The sequence below is a fragment of the Natrix helvetica genome (genome assembly GCF_964273705.1).
Source record: "Natrix helvetica genome assembly, chromosome: 3".
Classification (NCBI taxonomy): domain Eukaryota; kingdom Metazoa; phylum Chordata; class Lepidosauria; order Squamata; family Natricidae; genus Natrix; species Natrix helvetica.
In genome coordinates this window covers 91,014,074-91,039,575 of record NC_138549.1, presented here as the reverse complement: position 1 = coordinate 91,039,575, position 25,502 = coordinate 91,014,074, and the positions used below count along the sequence as shown (strand labels likewise).

Here is a 25,502-nt window from a genome sequence, read left to right as displayed (position 1 = left end):
ATCCTGGCGTAAGAAACGGCAAGAGAGAACGTGGATGTTTCCTTTATTTCTGCTGAACTTGGATGGGGACATCATATTAGTGGATAGCATTGGTTCACTTTTTGAGTGTGTGTGTGTGTGTATGCTTTGATGTTGTAGCAAGGCTTAATAGTTTCAATGATATTAAAAGTGATACCAATGGGAGCTTGAACCTGAAAAAAAGGCAGAATAACAAAAGAGATTTGGAAGGGACTTTGGAGGTTTTCTAGTCCAACCTCCTGCTCAGGTAGGAAACTCTCTAGTTCAGACAGTAGCAATCAAATTCTGTATTATTTCAAGAGACCGTATGGCTGTGACTGAAACCTACAGTGCAGTTTGGATACTAGAGGATGACATTTCCAATGTGGAGGTTTCTGGGAAAAGCACAGGACCTGTGTAGGTAGATCTGGAACTGATGATGTGACCCAATCAAAGTCAAAATTAGTTTGAGGTGCCAGTATCAAAAGAGGAGGAATGTGCCACTCTTTAGAAAGATGCTCCAAGAAGTATGGATTTGAATTAAGAAGGATGTAATTCTGTTCCTATTAGAATCAGTAGATATTCAGTGAGTATCTATGTTATTGAAGTTAATGAACCTAATATAGATACAGGGGGGGGGGGAGATCCTGAGGAGTTCTGTAACAAATTGCAAGTAGTGCTAAATGAAACATCAAAAAACAATATAGCACTCGTTATGGTAATTGGAATAAGAAAAATTAGAGAAATGGAGGAGCCTATAATTACAAGAATACTTGGATTTGATAAATGCAATAATCTAGGACAGAGGCCAATAAGCGTTTTGTGAATACAATTCTTTGTTCATTGCCAACATCTGCTTCAAGTGACAGAAATGCTAACTCTACACTTAGATATCACGGAATAGAAAACCAGAATCATGTGGACTATCGGTTAGGAAATAGAAATACAGGAAACAGAAAATGTGAAAAGGAAATCCAGCCAGCTGTGACAGTTTCAGGGGCAGATTGTGGAACAGACCATGAATTATTAGTGTCAAATATACAGGTTAAATTTAGAAAATTAAAGAGGGTAAGGCTGTCAGTGAAAATTGAGCTGGGGAACATACAACAAAGAAGACTATAATAAACACATTATACACTTATCTGAAGGACTAAGGAACTTGAGGATTTACCATAAGAGGTATTACAATACAGTATTTCTGGAGTTAAGATGATTTCACTAAATTTAAAATTTTGAATTTAAAATTCTCAGGGTGTGTGCTTTTTTTTAAAAAAAAAAAGTAAGGGCAGTAGTGCTGGGTTAATTACATGACTTACTTTTCTCCCACCTTTATTATTTTTATAAATAAATCAAGGCAGCAAATATATCCCACACCCTTTTTTTCTATTTACCCCCCCCCACAACAATCCTGTGAGGAGTTGGTCCTGAGAGAGAGAGAGAGTGACTGGCCCAAAGTCACATAGCTGGTTTCTACAACTCACACTTTCCTGTTTTCTGCTGGTGCCTTAACTACTAAACCAAATTGGCTCTCTGGTTATTACCTTTGAAAAGGCTTTATGAGGAGCTCCATAGCAATAGCACTTAGACTTATATACCGCTTTACAGTGCTTTACAGCAAGGGTGGATTCCGGCATCCACTGCTGCCACTTCGCTTGTGGGCGCGCAGCACACGCACACCCAGTACAATAAAAATTGTTCTGCGCATGCGTAGAAGCAAAAACGAAGATGGTGCTGCCTACGGCACTACCAGGAGAACCAGTTCGGTGTTGTGGCAGGCCTGGGTCGCTGCCAGTTCCAGCAACCCAGGCCGCCAAACCACTGCTGGTTTGGCCGAACTGGTCCAAACAAGTAGGAATCCATAACTGCTTTACCCTTCTCTAAAAGGGGTTTACCCCCAAATTGCCCCCAACAATTTGGCTCCTCATTTTATCCACCTTGGAAGGATGGAAGGCTGAGTCAACCTTGAACCTGGTGGGATTTGAACTGCCAAATTGCAGTTAGCAGGCAGTCAGCAGAAATAGTCTGTAGTATTGACACTGTAGTCTGCCACTGAGGCTCCATGACATATCAAGTGATACGTCTTGCCAGATTTCAGCATGTTCTTCTATTCAACCCACAAACAGAAACCTTATTTGCAAGTCCTCCGCTTCGCCTAGGTATGGTCCTGGTGATAGCCCCCCCCCTTAACAGCACTTCACATTGGATGGCCCTGTTCTTGCTACCATTTTTCTTTTTACCCAAGCTGAAGCAGTTTAGATCAGTTTAATAGCATTAGATAAATGGGAAAGATCTAATTTCAGTACATCTCATTGTCATAAAGTATTAAGATTGTGTTGTTGTTTGTTAAAATTCTTCCCCTGAATTGAACTAATAAGCTAATGTTCTTCTATTGACTAATATAATATAAAAAAAGACATTCACCTTGCCTTCCATCTTAAAGCATATATGTTTATTTTAGATCTAAAAGGGTATGAGAGAAGACATACTTTACCACCATGGGAGTGAGAGCGCTATCAAAAAATTGCAGTTATAATCTTTCCTTCCACATCGAGGTAAATACCTCCTCTCGATCTCTTTTAACTTTCTGAGATACCAGGTTCAAATGAACTTTGGTTGTTTCAGAGTTATGATCTAGTATCCATCTCATGAAACTGGAAATATGCAACAAGGAGGGTCATTCTCAGTATTTTGCTCCTATTTTCTTTAAATTTATATTATGTTTTTCCAATAATCTTTTAACATTAATGATATTAAGAAGTGCTTTATGACTTTTCTTGGTTTTCCCCCCCTCCATCCTTCATTTCCTTTCCTTTTATAGACCTTAGACCAGGGTACCCAATCTCCAGTCCCCAGTCCCAGTCCATGGCCCATTGGAAACTGGGCTCACTCACAAGGGTGAGTGAGCATTCAAAGCTCCATTAGTGTGAATGGTGGCACACACACAAAACCATCCCTCCCCTCTTGCAGCCACTGCCACTTCACAGACGGGAAATGTTGGGGACTGTTGCCTTATTCTATATACCTGACAACATGCATTATCTTGCTTTTATGGGGGAATCTTTTCGGCCAAAGAATATTTTCTTTTAGTCTCATATCATCCCATTTTTTATATATGTTTAAGGCAGCTTAAATGGGGGTCTCCCTTTATTTATCCCTGCAAAACCAAACAGTGAAATAGGCTGGGCTGGGAGAAAATGACTGATCCAAAAACATAAAGCCAGTTTCTGTGGCCAAAGTTACATCTGAACCTAGATCTCCTCAATCCTAGTTCAACCCCATAACATTACATTTCACTCATATAGATGCTTTAAGGAAATCAATGTTATAATTTTGTAAGTAAATCTATTCTACAGTTTTTGGAAAGTGATCATTCTTGCCATGAAGTGCCAGAAGATTCAATCAAGAGAAGACCAGCTACTAAATACCTGCACATGTATGTTATTTCCAGCAACAATTTTCATGGGCCCAGGCCCAGGCAATGTTTGACATAATAAAAAGAGTTAATAAAGTTAGGAATGGAGTTCAAAACATGGAATATGCTGAATCTACTGAGGCCATTGTCTGAAATATCCTGAAATCTCTCCTTGGAAAACATATTTATTATATATGGTCAGACTCACCCTCTAGAAAAGGGAAAATGGCAGAAAGTCAAAGTAGGAGTTACAACGACTTTGCTATTAGCACCTATATTATCTGTCAGTGGGGCAAAGTGGGAAGAATGTGTTCTGTGTTCCAAACTTCACTCTCTTTGATGGTTGATCAGATTATGCTCTGTATATCATTTATTCTGTTCTGTTCTGTTCATTTCCATGAGGTTCACATGGGACAAAAATGGCTCAGTTTCAAAAGAAGAAACATTGCAGGATAGGCTGAATCTTGATATTTCAACAGTCTGAGTTGTGTATTATTACGATAAATCAAGCGTGGCAGATGATATCATGTGGGCTTGCCTTTCAGCTACTTGGTACACTACTTGAGCACTGGATTTGTCATCACCAAAACAATTATGTACCTCCATGTTACTATTGTAGTGTATGAAAATATCATACTTGGCTAGCTAACACCATATGGGTCTTACTTATGTCAGCATCCTTCCTTAATAGAGTAGGTGAATGTTGGCAAGAGATAATAAAACGGGGTCACAAAGAAGTCCAACCTTCATAAGCTACATTGACAGGCAGGATGGACAGATTATGGAACCTCCAAGATCGCATATAGAACAAAATGGATTCTGTTACAACTGCTTTCTCCACTCATCACCTAAACTGAACACATTTTGCATTTTAAGGTATTTAATCACTGCTAGGTAATGACAGGTAGTTTAACCAGCCTAACATGTTTTGAGCTGAGCTCCTGTAATGGTTACGTGGGGATGACTATGGCAGGCAGTGCAAAGAGACTCAGCCATGGGAATAGCCAGATAAAAGCAACTTAGCCCATAATTGGAATGTGGGCAGTGTAAGTGGCTCAGAAAAGACTCTTTATAGTTTCTTGGGCTGGAAAGGGGATGGGTGGTAGCGATGATATGGGGGGGGGGGAGGGGGAGGAAGAAATGTACTTTCAGACTTGCAAGATTGATATGAGTCTTGCGAAGTAGACCAGATAGGAAACATGGCCAGATAAGCTAATTCCGCTTTATTCTAAGGCAGCGGTAGGATTCAATTTTTTTTACTACTGGTTCTCGGGGCATGGCTTGGTGGGTGTGGCTTAATGGGCGTGGCAGGGGAAGGATACTGCAAAATCCCCATTTCCTCCTGATCAGCTGGGACTCGGGAGGCAGAGAATAGATGGGGCGGGGCCAGCCAGAGGTAGTATTTATCGGTTCTCTGAACTACTCAAAATTTCTGCTACCGGTTCTCCAGAACTGGTCAGAACTTGCTGAATACCACCTCTGTTGTAAGGTTACATTAGCTAAGTCTGGCAAGTCTAAAAGTACATTTCTCTCTCTGTCTCCTTTATAGCCAAGAAACTAGGGAGGGTCCCTTCTGAGCTACTTGCCCTGTCTACATTCCTGCTGGCTAAGCTGCCCTTTATCCGACTATTATCTTGGTTGCTTCTCTACATCCTATCTTCCAAGGTCACTGCAACATATCTTTATGGCTGCCTTGTTACCATCTCTAGCTTATAGTTATGGACATTTCAGAATTCACAAAGCTAAAATATTCCTGTCTTTGTTAATCATGGCGCAGTGTGATGGATGCAGTGTGTGTGGAAATCAAATAATACAATTCTTCCTTCTGATTAAAGTTAAATTTATTAGCAATTAAGACCAGGGTAGAAAACAGAATGAGGCGAACTTTTAATTCTACAGTCCAAAATTATATAGTGAGTGACTGCATTATTTGTGGATAGTTAATATCTACTAAGAAGTTGACAGTATTAATATAACAGCAATGCAATTAAAACAACCCTCCAAGTTTGCAATGCTAAGATTATTTCTGCTCTAATTAAATCATAGCTCTTTAGCAAAAAGGAGCACAAAATTAAAATGTTGGAATCTCTTCTCCCTCAGTTGCTTTCAGCACTTTCCTTCTCCTGCCCTCCCTCTTGGTGAATATTGGTTTGGGGCTATCCTTGGCTATCCTAGTGAAGAGGAGAAGGCAGAAATGTCTTTGATTAAGCACCTAGCAGGTCATGAAAGCTTTCATTCTGTAACCAGCAGGATGAAAAACCTCCATATTAGAAAGACATACCAGCAGAGAACTTCCTTGGCACACATATTCTGACATTTCTGAAGCATACAGAACGTGGATCTGATTGGAGTCTGTGCATATAAACCAAATTCATAATACTGCTTCTGATAATAACAATACAATGAAACTGCACAAAAATTAATAAAATCAAGATGAAATCCAATAAAAAGGAACACCACAGATTTTTATCTTCCCATGTGTTGAGCTCTTCCTTATTACAGTGCTGCGTTCAAGGAAGTTGGCTAGCAAAATTTTACTACTTTTTATAAGACTTAGTTCCAAGTAGATAAAAGGTAAAAGGTAAAGGTTCCCCTTACACAAATGTGCTAGTCGTTCCTCCCTTTCTTAGCCGAAGAGCCAGCACTGTCCGAAGACATTCTCTGGGTCATGTGGCTGGCATTACTAAATGCCGAAGGCACAGAGAACGCTGTTAGGAACCAAAGGTGGTTCCTATTTTTCTACTTGCATTTTTTACATGCTTTCAAACTGCTAGGTTGGCAGAAGCTGGGACAAGTAACGGGAGCTCACTCTGTTACGCGGTGCTAGGGATTCAAAGCACCAAACTGCCGACCTTTCTTATCGACAAGCCGAGCGTCTTAGGCATGGAGCCACCGCGTCCCTCTCCAAGTAGATAGTTTATGTAAAAAGCATCCAAAGCACCTGGAGTTTCTTGTTTCAAAAATCATGGATTTCTGGATGTCTCCATAGAAAAGGCAATTCAAGCAGTCTTTTACTTGTTATCCTGTTTCCCTGGAAATAAGACCTCCCCAGATAATAAGCCCAATTGGGCTTTTGAGTGCAGGCACTAAAGCCCTCCCTGAAAATATTGCAACACAGCAACAACCATGAGGTAACCACACTCGTCGCCTCCTGCACCTCAAAAATAATAAGACCTCCCCGAAAATAAGGCCAAGTGCTTATTTTGGGGGTCAAAAGAAAATAAGACCCTGTCTTATTTTGGGGGAAACACGGTACCACAATAGGAACCAGAATTCCAAGTGAATCACATCTGATCCTTATGATCTTTTCTGCCATGTTTGTTAAGTGAATCATACATTTATTAAATGAACCCAGATTTCCCACCGATTTTGTTTTCCTGAAGCTGGCTGGGAAGGTCACAATTGGCGATCGGATTAAAAAAAAAAAGCAAACTATATGTACACTGAGAGTTGTCCAACTCAGATTTGGAAGCCTTAATAAAGTCTTGTAAAATAGTGCTGCTTTAAAAGCACAAAATTATAGCTGTAGATTACATTTGAGCAAGAGCAAGGAGAGCTTTTAATTGATTTATTCATTGGATTTATTGATTTATTTTTAACGGCTTTGCTCAGTTTCCACATCTGACTCCATTCATGTTGGAAGTCATCCTCTGGCATCCAATACAAAGCTAAGTAGAACCGTCAAGCCCAAAATTTGTTTCTCCTTGCCTTCCTGGTTTGATTAAAAATACGTAACTGAGTTAATGTTACTGTTTAGTTTCCTTTAGACCAATGGTTCTCAACCTTCCTAATGCCCTTTAATACAGTGTGGTGACCCCAACTATAAAAAACCTTTCGTTGCTATTCTATAATTGTACTTTTGCTACTGTTATGAATCATAATGTAGATATTGATATTGGAAGACTGCTATCATATCACCCTTAAGTCCTTCTTTTCATTCAACCAGACATACCCAGTTCCTGCAACTGTTCTTCATATGTTTGAGGTTCCAGTCCCCTAATCCTCTTGGTTGCTCTTCTCTGCACTCTTTCTAGACTAGAGTCTCCACATCTTTTTTATAGAGGCAGCCAACATCTTGTCTGCTCCTAAATTGTGGGTCTGAAAAGAATCACATCCTGGAGGCTGGACAATCTCGGCTGCTATTCAATCATACACACACATACACAGAGACACACAGTGGCTTTATTCCCACAGCCTCCTTAACTAAGTTGCCTGCAGCTGCATTCACAAACTTGCTTACCCTGCCTGGATGGATCTTCAATCTGGTTTGGGGATGTTTGCAGGAATGCTCTTAACCTTGGTAGTGGTGGTAAGCTTAACCTTAATTTATTGGGCAAATCTCGTGCTTTGTTTATTTTTAATTTTTATTTTTTTAAAAAAAGTTCTTTATTTTCTCTTTCAAGTTCATTCACAAATATACACTCATATAATTACCATTAATTATATCATTATCATTAATCATTTATTGTTATTTTCCTACAAATATATAGAGTACAGTTTGGGTCACTTTCTTGCCACCCCATTTTATTTTGCAATAATCTTGCTCCTTATCTCCCTTCTCTGCCTTCTTCTTTTGCCCTCTCCTTCCTCCCTTCTTCTTCCCCTTTCCTCCCCTCCTCTCCTCCTTCTTACCTTCTCTCCTATTGTTACTTCTCCTCCTTTGCTTCCTCTGCTTTTCCCTTTCTTCCTTTCCCTCCTCCTTCCTCCCTTCTTCTTCCCCTCTCTTTCCTCCCCTCCTCGTCTCTTCTCCTCCTTCTTACCCTCTCTCCTACTCTTAATAGCCCTCCCTTACTTCCTCTGCTTTTACCCTTTCTTCCTTTCCCTCCTCCTCCTTCCTCCCTTCTTCTTCCCCTCTTTCCTCCCCTCCTCCTCCCTCTTACCCTCTCTCCTACTCTTGATTCCCCTCCTTTACTCCCTCTGCTTTACCCTTTCTTCCTTTCCCTCCTCATCTTTCCTCCTTTCTGTTGTTGCCCTTGCTTATTTACTTTCTCTGATGGGTTCTTGGGGTGGCATTTTAGGAAACCCAACTTTATATTTTCATACATATCATTTTCTCTGTTACATTTTATTTCTAATAATAATTCCACTTGTATCATTTTTTAAATTATTTACTTGCATTGCATTTTTTTTTTTGCTCTTTTCCTTTGTGCATGGTTTATGGTACTTTTAGCAAGCCGGTTTTCATTGTGTGAATGGGGCCAATTCGGGCTCCTGAGCTTGGCTCTTGATGACAGGTCTGGTTGTTGATTTCGATATAGTTAAAAGTACCTGGCAGCGGCGTGGAAAACATAGCCGCGCGCACGCCCCGCACAATTACAGCCCGGAGCAGGACCTAAGCCCCTTCCTCCATCGCAGGAACACTTTCCCTCCATTACAAAGTCTCCGAGGCTAATTGTATGGGGTGTGTACGCGCACCTATGTTTTGTACGGGGTGGAGCCACGGCGACGCTGTGTGTGGCCATTCCGGAGCCCATCTGCAGGGATTTCAAGGAGCGCGAGGTGGAGTCTAAAGTTTAGAGTTGCGCTGGTCTCAGCGACCCCTGTAAAACGGTCGTTCGACCCCAAAAGGGGTCGCGACCCACAGATTGAGAACCGCTCCTTTAGACATACAAGCTAGTATAGTTAAGCTAACATTGCAGAAGGCAGTTGGTTATTCAAGCGAAGTGGTAGAGGTTTTACACTTGTTACCAACTACTTTATTTATGATACATTTGTCATTTCACAGGTCAATTTTTAAGCTCTTATTTCTTTCGTTCTCCATCCTTCCCTTGGAATTGTAAAACTCTTCATCTCTTGGACCTCATGATTAAAATCTTCAGGGTGTTTGTGTTCATTTCAGATAAACTGACTGCCTGCAATTGAGCAACTACTATGACCTTTACACAGATGGCTTTCTGGTGCTTAGGCTATGCCTGCTTATGATGGAGGAGGCCAGCTGAAAAAGCTGTGCTACAGGGAGTGGAGGGGTGGCGTAGAATAATTGACTTATCCATCGTCCAATGTAGAATACTTTAAATCCATTTTTGTTGGACATGATACCAACTAGCGAATTAGTAAATGGGAGTTGGAATGTCATCTGCCAATAGGTTGCATTCAGCTTTACAACTCCTGATGATCATTTTCAGAGATTTCATATAGGCTGTGAACAATATACAGCTAAAGACCAGTGATTCAGCAACCATTCAAATTTCCAACAGTGCTCGGCAAATGGTACGTGTGACTGGTCCTCAGAATTCTGGTCATCACAGGGTCTCCACAATTATGTGTGGTTGTCATTTGTGACTTTCTTTGCTGGCTTTCAACAAGCAAAGTCAATGATGTCACACTTTACAACAGTGTCTTTAGTGAAAGCAATTCTGCTCCCAACTGCCACCATAAACTGAAGACTACCTGTGGTAGGGTTTCAGCAGAATGTAATGAGTAATCCAGAATCTACCAATCTGATTAAATATTTATAGACAAGACTCAAGATGCGAGTTTATTCAAATGCTAATCTTAAAATAAGATCTAATGCAACAGGTCAGCTTTCTGATTGAGTCTCTTCTAGGAGAGAAGTTATATAAAGCTGTATTATTGCCCCATTGTTACTTGATTTCTATATAACAATTCCATGGTTGACCATCTAACCTAAACAGAATTTCATTCTTCAGATATTTCAGGGATGTACACAGCTACTACATGTAATGATGCCGTGATGCTATCACTATCATTGATGGGTCTATAGAGGGCCCTTCAGCCTTTTAATATATCTTCTGCAGGGAGCAACAGCTATAGTTAAGCTCAGTGGTGGGTTGCAATTTATTTTACTACCAGTTTGCTTGTGTGTGCGTGATCGTGCAACTCTTCTGCACATGCGCAGAAGCATCCAGGCGGGTGGGTGGAGCCTCCCGCTGCTGTCACTACCAGTTCGCCTGATCTGGGCTGAACCGGCAGCAGCTCACCTCTGGTTAAGCTGCACTGAAACTCAACTGCTGAGATGTTATGAAATATGTCCTGGCATAGCTACATTGGCCCACAGATTCCCAAATCAAATGACATTCAGATTTATGCAAGCGGTACTCCTAACTTTAAGAAAAATCAGCAGAGTACAATAGCATATTTCAATAGCTGTACAAGACTATTGTAGAAGACCTAGCTGCATATAGCTGCAAAAAATGTGTTGCTTCACACAAACAGTGTAGCAGCCACAGGTCTTTTGAGCGTCACATAATGCAGGGGTCCCCAACCCCCGGCCCACTAGTGGGCCATGGCCTATTCAAAAGTAGGCCATACAGGGGCAGCCCAGCACGCACTTGTACAGCTCAACTTTTACAAGTTGAGTCACGCAGGCATGCGTGTGTGTGCTGGGCCACTGCTCATGTGATCCCGTCGCCTCTCTCTGCCCTTCGCAGGGCCAAGCCACAAAGGTTGGGGACTGTTGACAAACTGCTTTGACAAACACACATCACAGCAAAATCATACACATCAATTGATATTTCCTCTTTGTTAGTGGCATCTATGCAGACCTTCAGTTCTTACTTATCAACTGTAGAAGATTCATGGAATATCCATGTATAGGTGAAGAAGGCCTAAGTGACCTGTAGATGTCTTCCATACCATTCAGGTGGCATTGCATGATTATTTAAGTAAACAACCAGAAGATTAAAATTACTGAAGACATAAAAGGGGCACTTGACATTTCTGCTCATTAACTAGCTGATGTGTCTAACTCATTTGGCATTAGTTTATTTATCGTCAGCACATTGTCCCACGTATCTTGTCAACACAATGAGCTTCACTCCAACATCACCTTGAGTTCTGTTGATGGCTCCCCTCAGTAGGAAGGAAATGGGTGGGTTTCATCCGTGGCCAATGTCACTTCATGTGAGTCACATAGAGATGCTGCCAACCACTTTGATATTTCAGGACTGGCATTTCGTGCACCAAAACGGTCAGACAGAAAAAGCCACATAAATTTCCCACTCTCATCTGGAAAGAGCTTCAACAACTGATGCAAAGCCCAATTTTTCTGAACAACTCTTGGGATGGGGTGGCATATTAATCTAAGTAATAAATAAATAATCTGGCAACTTCCAAATTATTATTTATTAGCAATAAAACAAAATTAGGGATGATGATCTAGAGAACACAGAATTTCTTAGATTTCCACATCTGGAAACCAGTTTTAATCTCTGCATACAGTGGATTTCTAGAGGAGAGGCTTCACCACATGCAATGTGCCTTTAATGTGGTGTCTAGCTCTTTTATTCTTTTGTCATTTGTGATCACAGGTAAACAACTGACCAGTTCTATGGTGTGCTTTATATCACGGGACACAACCTTTCATAGCCAGAAACCGCAGATTCTCTTCTGGTACTTTTTTTGGATGTGTGTATGTGTATAACAACCTGCTATCCATCCTTCCTTCCTTCCTTCCTTCCTTCCTTCCTTCCTTCCTTCCTTCCTTCCTTCCTTCCTTCCTTCCTTCCTTCCTTCCTCCCCTTCCCTTCCGTTCCCTCCTCCCTCCCACCCACCCACCCATCCAATATTTTCTGGAATTATTAGAAATTTTAACTTTAATTAATGTTTCAAATCATTTTTAAAAATCATTAAAACAATGGAAAACATGCCATATGGAGTATTATGCAGACTAAACCTGATGGTTGTTCACTCTTTTTGTACATAAATGCTAGGTAACTCATGTTGACAACAGCCAGATGGAGTTGTGTTGTTATTATTGCTATTATTATTTATTATTAGTATACTGCTAAATGAAGAAAAAGTGACAGCAGTTTACAAACCACTCAATTAAAACATCCATGCTAAAGAAATCACATATATCTCTCATATATATATATATATATATATATATATATATATATATATATATATATATATATATATATATATATATATATATATATATATATATATATATATATATATATATATATATATAATTTGTTTTCATAGATTTTCACGGGTGTAGGTATGCTGGTTTTGTTGTATTCGGGTCTTTTCCCGTGTAAGGTTGAGATTGTCTTTGCAACGTTTCGGCAGGATCACACCTGCCATCTTCAAGCTGTGGGCTTAAAATGGGAACGGAGCTGCCGTCTTTCTGTAAGTCTTGGTGGGAGGGGATGGGGTGGTGGCTTTGTTTCAGTAAGTGGAATGATTGGTTGTGTGGTTGTATCATGATTGGTAGATTGGTGCTGATTGGTGCAGGTTGTGTGTGCATTGTTGTTTTGTATTTTAACGGCTTGGGTGGTGGGTGGTGTTCGTTTGTTGGCTAGGGCTGGTTTCCAGATGTTTGGTAGGCGGGAGGTATCATCACGTTTGTTCATGCTGTGGGGGTGTTTCTCTATTTCGATGGCTTCCATGATTATTCTCTTGTGGAGGTGTTCTGTTTTGGAGATTAACCTGGCTCCTTCAAAGTTGATTTCATGTCCTGTAGCTTTAAGGTGCTGGAAAAGGGAAGAAGTTTTTTCTTTTTTTCTTACTGCATTTTTGTGTTCTGTGATGCGTGCATTTATTCTCCTGTTTGTTTGTCCTATATATATTGCTGGGCAGATTTTGCATGGTATTTCGTAGACTCCTTGGTTTTCTAGCTGGATTTTGTCTTTGGGGTTTCTTAAGATGTTGGCTATTTTTTGGTCAGTGGTGAAGGCTGTCCTGATTGTGCTTGTGGAGAATTTTGCTGATTTTATCTGTGGTGCCTTTGATGTAAGGGAGGAGGGCGATGCCATTTTCCTGTTCTGTATCTTGGTTTTTTGGGGGAGTCTCCTTTTGGATTAGGTTGGTGATTGTTTTTCTTTGGAATCCATTGGAGATTAATACATTTGTGAGTTTGTGTAATTCAGTTTTCAGGTGGTCTTTGTCGGCTAGGCGTTTGGTTCTGGAGATGAGGGTCTTGGCTACAGAGTTGATCTGTGCAGGGTGGTGATGGGATTGTGCATTTAAGTAGCGGTTGGTGTGTTTTTTTTTCTGGTAGATGGTGTGTCCTAGGGAGCCATTGGGGTTTTTGTAGATTAGGACATCCAGAAAGGGAAGTTGGTTGTTTGCTTCTATTTCCATGGTGAATTGTATTTTGGGGTGTAGGTTGTTGAGATGTGTGAGGAAGTTGTCCAGTTTTTCTTTTCCATGTGGCCAAATCACGAAAGTGTCATCAACATATCTAAGCCAGAGTTTGGGTTTGTGTTCAGATTTGTCTAAGGCATTGGTTTCAAAATGTTCCATGTATAAGTTTGCAATGACAGGAGAGAGGGGTGATCCCATGGGTGCTCCTTCTATCTGTTTGTATCTTTGTCCATTATGGATGAAGTATGTGTTGGTTAGGCAGTGGTTGGTCAGGCCTAGGATGTGTTTAGGGGGGTTGTGTTTCTTCTGGATGGCTGTCAAGGCTTCTTTTATAGGCACTTGGGTGAAGAGGGATATGACGTCGAAACTCACAAGTAGGTCACTGGGTTGTAAGTTTTGTTTCTTTATTGTTTCTATGAAGTGGAGTGAGTTTTGTACGTTTGAGGTGATGGATTCTGCGTAGGGTTGGAGTTGTTTGGCGAGGAATTTGGCAAGGTTCTGTAGAGGTGAGCCTATGGAGCTGACTATGGGTCTGAGTGGTGTTCCTTCTTTGTGTATCTTGGGGAGTCCATAGAGTTTGGGGCACAATATCAGGACAGCCTTCACCACTGACCAAAAAATAGCCAACATCTTAAGAAACCCCAAAGACAAAATCCAGCTAGAAAACCAAGGAGTCTACGAAATACCATGCAAAATCTGCCCAGCAATATACATAGGACAAACAAACAGGAGAATAAATGCACGCATCACAGAACACAAAAATGCAGTAAGAAAAAAAGAAAAAACTTCTTCCCTTTTCCAGCACCTTAAAGCTACAGGACATGAAATCAACTTTGAAGGAGCCAGGTTAATCTCCAAAACAAAACACCTCCACAAGAGAATAATCATGGAAGCCATCGAAATAGAGAAACACCCCCACAGCATGAACAAACGTGATGATACCTCCCGCCTACCAAACATCTGGAAACCAGCCCTAGCCAACAAACGAACACCACCCACCACCCAAGCCGTTAAAATACAAAACAACAATGCACACACAACCTGCACCAATCAGCACCAATCTACCAATCATGATACAACCACACAACCAATCATTCCACTTACTGAAACAAAGCCACCACCCCATCCCCTCCCACCAAGACTTACAGAAAGACGGCAGCTCCGTTCCCATTTTAAGCCCACAGCTTGAAGATGGCAGGTGTGATCCTGCCGAAACGTTGCAAAGACAATGTCAACCTTACACGGGAAAAGACCCGGATACAACAAAACCAGCATATATATATATATATATACATACATACATACATACATACATACATACATACATACATACATATATATATGTTGTATTTGTGCTGATAAATAAATAAAGGGAGACTAGTATGGATCCATTTCAAGCTGTTTAGCTCTCATCAGCTAGCCATACCCTTACTGGGATTTGAACCTGGGATGTGTTACATATTAGGCAGACTTGCTAGCCACTACACCACCGGTTCTCCTCCTTTATCAGCTAAGCCAGGGAAATAAGTATGTGTTTGTGGGTTCCTGAACACTTTGAAACAACTTCAACTTCACATGGTGTAAAAGAATAATTGTGGACCTAAAATCTATGGCTTATTATCACAGTCTCTAAGATTACTAGTTTTCAAGAAAGATGGCGCAGCGATCAAACAATGAAACTTTGATTTCTTTAAATAAGGCTGTCTGTGAATCAAAACTTTATTTATTTATTTAGATATTTATTTATTTACCATATTTCTATTCTGATATGATCAAAAGTTTTTCTAGTCTTTTTGTGAAGTTGTTTGATTAATCTTGTAAACTGTACCTTGTAGGTCTGACATCAGTGTTACTTCTCAGGGAAGCAATTGTTAAATCAACATGTCCATTTCTCAGTTGCCTCCTAAAAAAGCACCTTTGGGACAACCATGTTCTGGATAACTGACAATCTCTACAGACCTTTAGCTATACAATTTGGGATGAACAATCTTTGAATGGTGTGGGGGTAGGAATGGATTTCCAAAGGAGAAAAACTGCAGACTACAGGAACCAGGACCACTGCTCAGGTGACCCTGAGGACACATATAAACCTCCAAGTGCTTCAATGACACTCTAAAACAGGGATGTCAAACTCACGGCCCATGGGCCGGATGGATCCCGTGCTGGCCCCCCCCGCCAACTTTAGCGAAGGGGAAAACCATCCCAGTATGTCACAAGACGACGCAAATTTGACACTGCTAAAAGGATGAAAATTACCAGCTGTCTGCAGGGAATATAAATCCTTCCATTGCCTACTATCCTGTCAGAGCTGAAGAAGCTTCTTGGATGAGAAGCGAAATGTCTTCAAAGAAAAAACAAGAAAGCCTCCTTGTCTCCTGAAAAAGCACCTTTGGGACAATAAAGCCAAAAACATTTGCGCTGATGCTTCACTCTTGCAGAAACTGTCCATTACTGAATTAAATGTCTCTGGATGACTATCCGATCTTGCTGTTAGTGTAATGTTCCCAATTTTCCTTCCTATATGCTAGGAAGAAGCTAAGCTTAGATCATTTCATTGAATACTTTTTTTTTTACATTGGTCAACTCCTAGAATTGTGTTTGGGTAGAGTGGAAGCCTCCTTTTAATATGTAGAGTGGAAGCTTCCTTTTAATATGTACTATACTGGCAAGAATTTCTGAGTAACAGATAACAGATTAACAGAGTTGGAAGGGACCTTATAGGTTATCTAGTCCAACCCCCCACCCAAGCAGGAGACCCTACACCATTTCTGACAAATAGCAGTCTAATCTCTTCTTGAAAGCCTCCAGTGATGAAGCTCCCACAATCTCTGAGGGCAAGCTGTTGCACTGGTTGATTGTTCTCATTGTCAGAAAGTTCCTCCTTATTCCTACATTGAATCTCTCCTTGATCAGCTTCCATCCATTATTCCTTGTCTGGTCTTCAAGTGCCTGGGAAAATAGCCTCACCCCTTCCTGTCTGTGGCAGCCCCTCAAATATTGGAACACTGCTATCATGTTTTCCCTGGTCCTTCTCTTCACTAGACTAGCCATATAGAGCCTTGGTAAGTACAGAATGAGATTGGCATAGCTTGCTACATGTAATTAAGATTCAAGTTAAGAGAGGAACTCGCAGAATAAGATCAGATCCAATTAAGACCCCATTGCCCTGTTTTAATGGCACCTCTCTATTGAGGAGCTAGGCTGTCTTTGTGTCGCTTTCCTAGTCTCTGTTCACCCCAATGAAAAGTATTCTCCCCACCAATTCTGTTGGATGATTCTGCTCTTTATCAAATCCATCTTCTAATGTGTGCAAATGAAAGAGTCTCTGTTTCACTCTCTCCCTACCCATAGGAGAATAAGATACAGCCAGCAAAAACAAGAGGCATGGCTGGGTTTCATGTTAGAATTAAGGATGTGAAAAAAAAGAGGAAACAAATACATTAGGAAAATTGCTGCCAGAGTAAGTTATTCAGGTTAGATTGTCCAGGGAGAAAGTTAATATGTTCCCTAGCCATTAAAGAAAGCTTTCCATGACAGTGCTACCATTCATGAAAGGCTTCTATGGTGCCAATAGCAAAGATCTTACGGTATTCTCATTTAATTTAATGGGAATGCTGTGGGACCCTCATATTTCATGCCTCGAGATCACAGAGCTGTGCACTATACATCTTATTAATCAGCATATACAAATGCTGTTTGTATAAACCTAGCCTGACTGTTAATTACAGATCCTGTTCGTTGAAATTTTGCATCCCCCCCCCCCCTCGCCACCTTTTTTGGCTTAGCAAGTTTTTTTCCAGCAGGAGAGGTAACAGCGATGCTTCTGCATTCAATAAAGTTTAAACTTTAGTCAAGGTTATCCCGCATATCCTATCGCTTTCAAGGTGGCTCATATGATGTTCCTGACTGTTGAAGATATCCATTGGAAGGAGCCAAATTTCAATAAGAAGTCCTCTTTAATTTGGCCCTCGCTCAACAAGCGAAGTTTGAGCAGATGTTTATAGTGAGTTGTAGAGTGCCAAATACTTTTGAAAGTGCTTAATTGTACTTGTTTAAGGACACCATACCTGGCACAGAAGCTGAATGCCTGGAGTGTGATCACAAAGAGGACACGTGTGTTGCATTAGGACACATCCCTTGCCAATTACGTCCTACTTTCTCTCAACAAAGAGCCGAGGGTAGCTTTTACACAGGTCCTCGTGTAAGAATAATATGAGGCTAAGGAGAGGTGAGAAAGAAGAACAAGGGAAGAAGTTTTGAGGCTGACAGTTCTGGTTTCTAATCACAGTGAAGAATTTTACAAAGGCTCTTCTATCATAGGGTTTTTTCTTTTTTTGCAGGAAAGATATTGAAGTAATATATCGTAGAATAAATGTTGTTCTTTGCTAGTTCTCTCTCCTAGGACCAGGAATATTAAAGAGTTTCCACATAAGCTATGAGATCTGACGGGGTGTTTTGCAGTGTTTGATGATAGCTTATCACTTCCTCCTCTCAAATTTGAAGATTTTGCTTCCAGAAAAATAAGTAGGCAAATTAGTAAATAAACCACACCTGTCTCTTTGACTGATTCTTAACTGAATGCCTCCAGAGTCATTTTCATCACAATTAACTCCAAAACCATATGGGAAGAAGTGCTTTTTTTTTTCCTTTTAGAAATAACTACATTACAAAGTCTTCTTTGCAAAACCTTTCAAAATTACAAATGAAGGAAAAATTCACCTGAAACTTGTTGCATATCAGAAGGCATGTTGCCTACAAATCTATGAAGAAATAAAATCACAGATAGCTCTTGACTTACGACCATCATTGAGCCCAACATTTCTGTTGCTAAGTGATACGTTTGTTAAATGAGTTTTGCCCCATTTTACAACCTTTCTTGCCACAGTTGTTAAGTGTATCACTGCAGTTAAGTTAATAATATGGTTGTTAAGTGAATCTGGATTCCTCATTGACTTTGCTTGTCAGAAGGCCACAAAAAGAGTTCATATGACCCTGGGAACGAGACTGCCATCCTCATAAATATGAATAAGTTGCCAAGTATCTGACTTTCGATCACATAACAATGGAGATGCTGCAATGGTCCTAGGTGCGAAAAATAACACAGTAGAAAGTGGGGAGGACAATTATAAAACTTTTCCCCCAAGAGAAAGTGATCCCGGGGGAATTGGGCTGCTTTTCAAATCAGAAAATTGCGATTCAAGCTAAATGTTGCTATTGTTTATTTATTTTAGAAAATTTATATTGCTGCCTATTCACACATGGCGATTCAAGGCTGCTTACATGGATATAAAAACACCATATAAAGTAAAATAAAAGTAATACAAAGAAAAATAATAAAACAATAAAGTAATAACCCCCCCCCCAAACCCAGCAGGAACAGACATTCATACAAGCCATGTAATGGGCTCCATCCCGCTCTGGGTTCCCCAGGCCCTCTGGCAGAACCACATCTTCAGTGTTAAAGGCTGTTCAACAGTGGCAACAAGTTGTTTTGGGATATGGTGACTTTTCCCATGCTGAAGGTATTTAAATGTTGATTCCAGACGTGGCATTCAGCCACTTCTGACAGGTTCTAAGGAGAACCAGTAGCAGAAATGTTGAGTAGTTCGGAGAACTGGCAAATAGGCTGGCCCCGCCCCTGCTGCCTTCTAGCTGATCTTCTTTTGTTGCCCTGAATAGGAGAATGGAGCTGGAAAGCAGGTTAGAGGATTAGGAAGGGAATGGGGATTTTGCAGTATCCTTCCCCTGCCATGCCCACAAAACAATGCCAAGCCCACCAAGCCACGCCCACAGAGCCGGTAGTATTTTTTTTTTAATCCGACTACTGGTTGACTCACTCTTTTAAAGACATTGAGTTAATAAAGGGAATATTGAAGTACCAGTGTTGTCCATTATTGCATCCCTATTGTTATTTGTGCAAATGCTTACTACAGCAATTAACAGAGGAAATGCCAATGCTCATGGCGACACTAGAGTTCAAAATTACTATATTATAAGATAATTTATTCATATTTCATAATCATGAAATACAGAGATATCCCTAAAGAGTAATCAGCTCAAGGCTGGAGCTTCAGTTCATTTCTTTGCTGGCTTTGTTCATAGAAAAGTGGACGTTTACAAAATCAAGCATTTTCTCATTATGCAGTCCATGTATTTTTACTCATAAGTAAATGAGTAAGTGGGACTTTTAAGAAATAGGCATGTAAGATACAAGCTACTAAAATCTTCCATCAAGAACTGAGACATTGATTTACAGAACACAACCCACAATTCCACCTGTTCTCCAAATGCTGCTTCCAAATGACCCCCTTGAATAAATGCAAGATGAAATTTTCATGTGACAATATACAATTCTCATACAAGGAAATATATAAGCTGCAGGGAAATCACCTGAAGACTAAATCCACTAATGACCTAGATATTACACTTTAATTTATTGATAACTAAATAATCAGAGGTTTTTTACAGGCTTCTAAAGTCCCGACAATTGTGTATTGTGCACTTCAGCATGCACGCTGACACAAACAAAAACAATAATAACATCTGAAATGTAGTTAGGAACACAATTGAGAACATCTGTATAGTAAGCAGAAATAAATTAGAAATACTGAAGTGTTTTGTAGCTGTGAAACTGGAGAATATAAAAAAATAACTGACAGCACCTGGATTAAGCAGTTATAAATAATGGATAAAGGGAAAAATCACATTACCCCCTGTGTAAATTCCTCCTCCTCAGAAATATATTTTATGAATGTAGAATTACAGTAATAAATGCAATATTCGTTTTTCCCCATAGAAGCTCTACTTCACAGCTATAATGTAGTTTAAAAAAGCAATCATGACGATAATGTACTTTGAAAAAGTAATGACCAGTACAGACAGTGTTTGCCAGAGTTGCTGTTTCCCTAAAATAATTTTGCTTTAACTTTAGGAAAGGAAGACACATGTTGCTATTGAAATACTTCATTACACTTACTAGCAAAGAATTCTCTCCAAAACAACCCACCTCTCTAACAAATAAATATCAAAAAGTCTTACAACAGAATTGTGTTGGCAGACAACACAGCCCCCCCACCCCCCAGCAGCAATATCTTTGATAATAGTTTTGCTGATACTTCCACAGAGTGTCTTTAATTTCAATATTCAGTAGCAGTACACTGCTTTGCGGAAAAAGAAAAAGCAAGTGACTTGAAGAGGAAGTCAAGCTAGAATCAAAGAGCAACGCAGCAGTTTCTAAATGAAAAGAGACAAGAATTTCCCCTCAGCTCATAGATAGAAAATGTCAGAAACATAAAAAAAAACACATTATGAAATCAGGCAAAAGTCTGGAGTGTTTTTCCTTCATGATTAATGATTGGTCTGAAACAGGATGGGAAAGGTAAAGCGAAATTCCTCTTGAAGTACCTTAAAAATGCCACAACTGCCGGTGTGGGTGTGAGTGGGAATATTGCAACATCAATTTAAAAATAATAATAATAAAAAATCCCCTTCCCCTAAGATGTAAAGGTCAGGCAAGATTTGGGTGTTTTTAAATGCTGTTGTGAAGGAATGTTTATAAAGGTTAAGATGTCATGTTGTTTCAGAGTTATGGGCCTGGGAGGGGGGTCCTTGAGTGCCAGCTGCACCTCAGGCCACTGTGGGCTGTGAGACACAATGACAATGGACAGCAGGAGGCTGGCTGATCATAGGCTATTGCTGGGGAAAATTGTACTTTGCTTCCCGAATAATGCAAAGGGGTATGAATATTTCAGAAGCAAAAACAAAAATATCCTATCTTTAAAAATATGCCTTCAATAACACCGCAAAGGTCTAATTTAAACCCCCCAAAGCAGGAACAATTCCAGAATTCAAGCTGACTCTCTGTCCTTAACTCAATTTATTACGCCTCTCATTTGCAGTACAAATACATATGGTTTGCACAGGCACTATGAGCTAAATTCAACCTGTTTCAGATATTGGCTAGCAAATGGGAAGGAAACGTGATACGGCTGTTTAAGGTATCCTTTTAAAACGTTAAACACATAAGCACTTGTGGCTGAAAAGGTATGGAAACAGGTAATGGCCATGGTGTGTTTGTCTCTTCCAAAAATTCCTGGACAAATTTCTTCATGGCTGTTACAGCCTTATTTGCAGACTTGGGCCTATACAGTTACAAAAAAAAATCAGGACCATAAGAACATTGAAACTGCTTTGTGTCAGGTTCCATAGTTGTAAGCAAACTCAGAGTCAGTGCTAAAAGATTCATTTCACATCCAATAGTCTCTTAATCAGTCCCAGACTAAGAAGTCTCAAACTCATGTTCTGATTTGGTGTTAGGTCTTATTGCTCATCAAGGACAATTGAAGGTGAGTTGGAGAAGACTAAGCTATACTGCGATCCGGCAAGAAAAGATGGTTTGGACATCATTTTAAGCTCATACTTTTCACTGGGTTATGATACAAATACTTACATGTCAATACAACTTTCAGCTTTGAAGTTTAAGCAATACAAGAACTTCATAGCAGCTGTAGGATGCATCTCAGCTAAATAGTACCAATTGCAATTTAGCCAGTGGTGGGATGCTGCTGGTTTAACAACTTGCTTGGTGAGCGCACACTTCGTGTGCGCCTAAAGCGGTTGCGCGCAGCACTGAAAATGGAGCATTTAGAAAGAAGCTCAGCTGCTTACCTTCCAAGTCAGCAACAGTAAGTAGAACAGTGAGGGGAGGGAATCAGCTGTGCCGCACAAATCACATGAGCTAGAAAGCAGGAAATAAAGGATAAAATAGGGCGGGGGTGGGTGGGCGGACCAGCTGATCCTCGGAGCTACCGCTTCACCCAAACTGGTCCAAACTGGCTGCATAACCACCTCTGAACCTGGCTAATCTTAACTTCCTTCTATTCTGATAGTGGATCTATTTTTTTTTAAAAAAAACTAAGTGACTCAGGCAGACTTCCCGTAGAAATTACTACTTATAATAGCAGAGCTGAGTTTCAGGTAAATGCATATGAGATTGCAGCTTTAAGTTATCTAATGGAAATGCATGCTTACAAAGAGACATTTTCATTAACTATAATTTCATTTTGACATTGCCCTCCCATTGATGCTAATCTCTCTGATGTAACAGAGATAGTCTGTAAAAGATGCTCCTTGGTGAGTCAGACTGCAAAGCCAGAACTGAAAAAATGCAGAAGCATAAGCAGTTATAAACACACCTTGGTTTGCCCATTCATGATCCATCGCCCTTTGCAAGCCACACTGGCTACCAGTTGGCTTCTGGGTGCAATTCAAAGTACTGTAACTGGGCCTCCTCATTATAAAGTCCTTCCATGGGTATTTACGGCACTGCCCCTTCCTAACTGTTTCTAATAGTAATTTGTTCTTTTAACAATTGACAAAGAACAAAGCTTTCCTTTGCCAATGATTAAAATAAAGGCAATATGCTAAAGACCCATGAAAGCATGCCAGTGGTATTATTTTAACCCATAGGAAATGCTTCCATGAATGCCTCCAACCAAGATAATAAATTAGGCTTTATTTTGGTTTGTATGGTTATTTTTCAAACAAGTACAAACCAGAGTTTGCCTGCATTTCTTTTGTAACGTTGGTATTTCGGGTTACTAATCAACATGTGTGGGGAGCAATGGGTGAATTCAGAATTGTTTATGTCTGAACAAATCTACTACTGCCAAGCTGCGTAGATTCCTCCCTCCCGTATATATTTAGAATAACTAAACGTAGTTATAGAGTTAGAACATAAGACAGGATCATGTCTTCTAACTATCAGACTGGTTTTTGTCTGTTTTTATCCATGCTTACTTCATTCTAATTTATATTTCATAGCTGGGAAAAAGCATGCCTTTTTGAAGATTTAATATTTCCCATCCCCTAATTAAATAGCAAGAATTAACAATATGAGTTCACTTAGAGCAGTATTCAGCAATTAATGGGGTTTACCTGCTGGAAGTTTGCCCTATTGTAAAAAGGGCGTTGGTACTTACCTGAGACGCCTCTTCTCCTAGGGTGGAGGCAGCATCCAGGCTGGGTTAATCTTCATTCAATCATATTGAGGACTGAGTCTAGTCCTCTTTAACCTCTTTAAGCTCTGCCCCTGTTGCTAGGTAGATACAGCTTTTGACGAAGAAAAAACCCCAGACCCCGTGCGTCATCGCCAATAGTTGTAATATACCTGTACTCCGGACATCCAGTTGCGCCCGTCTGCCATGTCAATAAACTCCTCTATCCGTCCTTATCGTGTCAGAACCAAGACGACAACATTCTTTTTTTTTATTCAACAGGTAACAGCAAGATCAAAAAACAGTAACAAATAAGGCATGACCTAGGAACAAACCCCAATCAGGGAGGATGCTGCCTCCACCCTAGGAGAAGAGGCGTCTCAGGTAAGTACCAATGCCCTTTCTCCCTAGTCGTGGAGGCAGCATCCAGGCTGGGACGTACCAAAGCAGTAACTGTCCCAGGGTGGGTCTAAGACTGTGGCAGTGAAGCATCAGCCCCAACCACCGACTGCAGCACCTTGCGACCAAAGGCCGCCTCTGCTGATGCAAATGAATCCATCTTATAATTCTTAATGAAGGCATTAGGTGTAGCCCAGGTGGCAGCCCTACAGATTTCCTGTAGGGACGCCTGAGCCGCCCACGCTGCTGAGGTTGATGCGCTTCTAGTGGAATGCACAGTGATACTAATTGGCACTGGAAGAGACTGAGACTGGTATGCCAAAGAAATGCAGGCCTTTAACCACCTGACTATGGTAGGGGAAGAGACCTTGTTACCCAGGGAAGTGGGCTGAAAGGAAACAAAAAGAGCGTCGGATTTCCTAGTTGCAGCTGTGCATTGTAAATAAATTTTTAGAGCCCTCCTTACGTCCAAGTGTGCCATTTGCATTCCAGTGGATGGACAGGATGAGGACAGAAGTTGGGTAGAACAACCTCCTGAGTCCTCTGGAAACAGGAACACACCTTGGGGATGAAGAAAGGGTCCAGACGTAAGACCACTCGGTCTGTTTGGAAAATACACAGTTCTTTCCTGGACGAAAGAGCCTGCAACTCTGAAATCCGACGCACGGAAGTTATGGCCACCGGAAATGATACTTTCAATGTTAGAAATCTGAGTGAAACCTCCCTCAGAGGTTCAAAGTGAGCCTTAGCCAAGTACCTTGGGTAAATCCCAGGAAGGGTACCCATGGACCGCAGGAGGTTTGAGGTTGGACGCCCCTTTGAAAAAACTGTGCACCATAGGCAGCTGAGCCAGGGAAGGAGAACCCCCGCATGCCAAAACGGAAGATATGGCTGCCACTTGCCTCCGGATGGTGTTTGGGGCTAGTCCCTTATCTAATCCATCCTGCAGGAACTCTAGCAGTTGAGGGACTGTGACCCTGATAGGGTTCAAAGTCTTACCAGAGCACCAGAAACAGAAAGTTATCCAGGTGGCATCGTAAATTCTGTCTGTGGATGGCCGCCTAGTGGCCTGAATCGTTTTGATGACCCTGGAGGAGAAATTGTCCCCCCTTAGGACACCCCGCTCAAACGCCAGGCGGTCAACTGGAACCACTGAGGGTCCGGATGTTCCAGTGACCCCTGACGGGGGGAGATCCTGTCCCGAGTGATCCTCCAGGGTCTGTCCACCGAAAGTGTCTGCAGGTTGGCGAACCACATCCTGCGTGGCCAGTGTGGGGCGACCAACACAACCTCGGCCTTCTCTCCCAGAATTTTCTGTATAACCCTGGGTAGAAGGGGCAGAGGTGGGAAGGCGTATAGAAGGCTAGAAGGCCATCTGCATCTCAAGGCATCCACCCCCTCCGACCGATGTGCTGGGTACCAAGTGAAAAACCTCAAAAGCTGGCTGTTGTGTGGGGTGGCGAATAGATCTATTACCGGAATGCCAAATCTGTCCACTATGTCCTGAAAGATCGAGGGGTGCAGTTGCCACTCGGCGTTGTCCAGAATCTCGCGGCTGAGCCAATCTGCCTGCACATTCGCCACCCCAGAGATATGTTTCACGGTGAGGGAAAGCAAGTTCTTCTCGGCCCAAAGACCCAGCC

The 25,502-nt window shown here is 41.1% G+C and overlaps 1 protein-coding gene across 3 annotated transcripts in view; it reads right to left on the bottom strand.

Moving 5' to 3' along the window:
* Positions 1 to 25,502, bottom strand: part of LOC309388724 (uncharacterized protein) — a 310,737-nt gene that overhangs the window by 7,125 nt on the left and 278,110 nt on the right. The gene's annotated exons all lie outside the window — the stretch shown is intronic.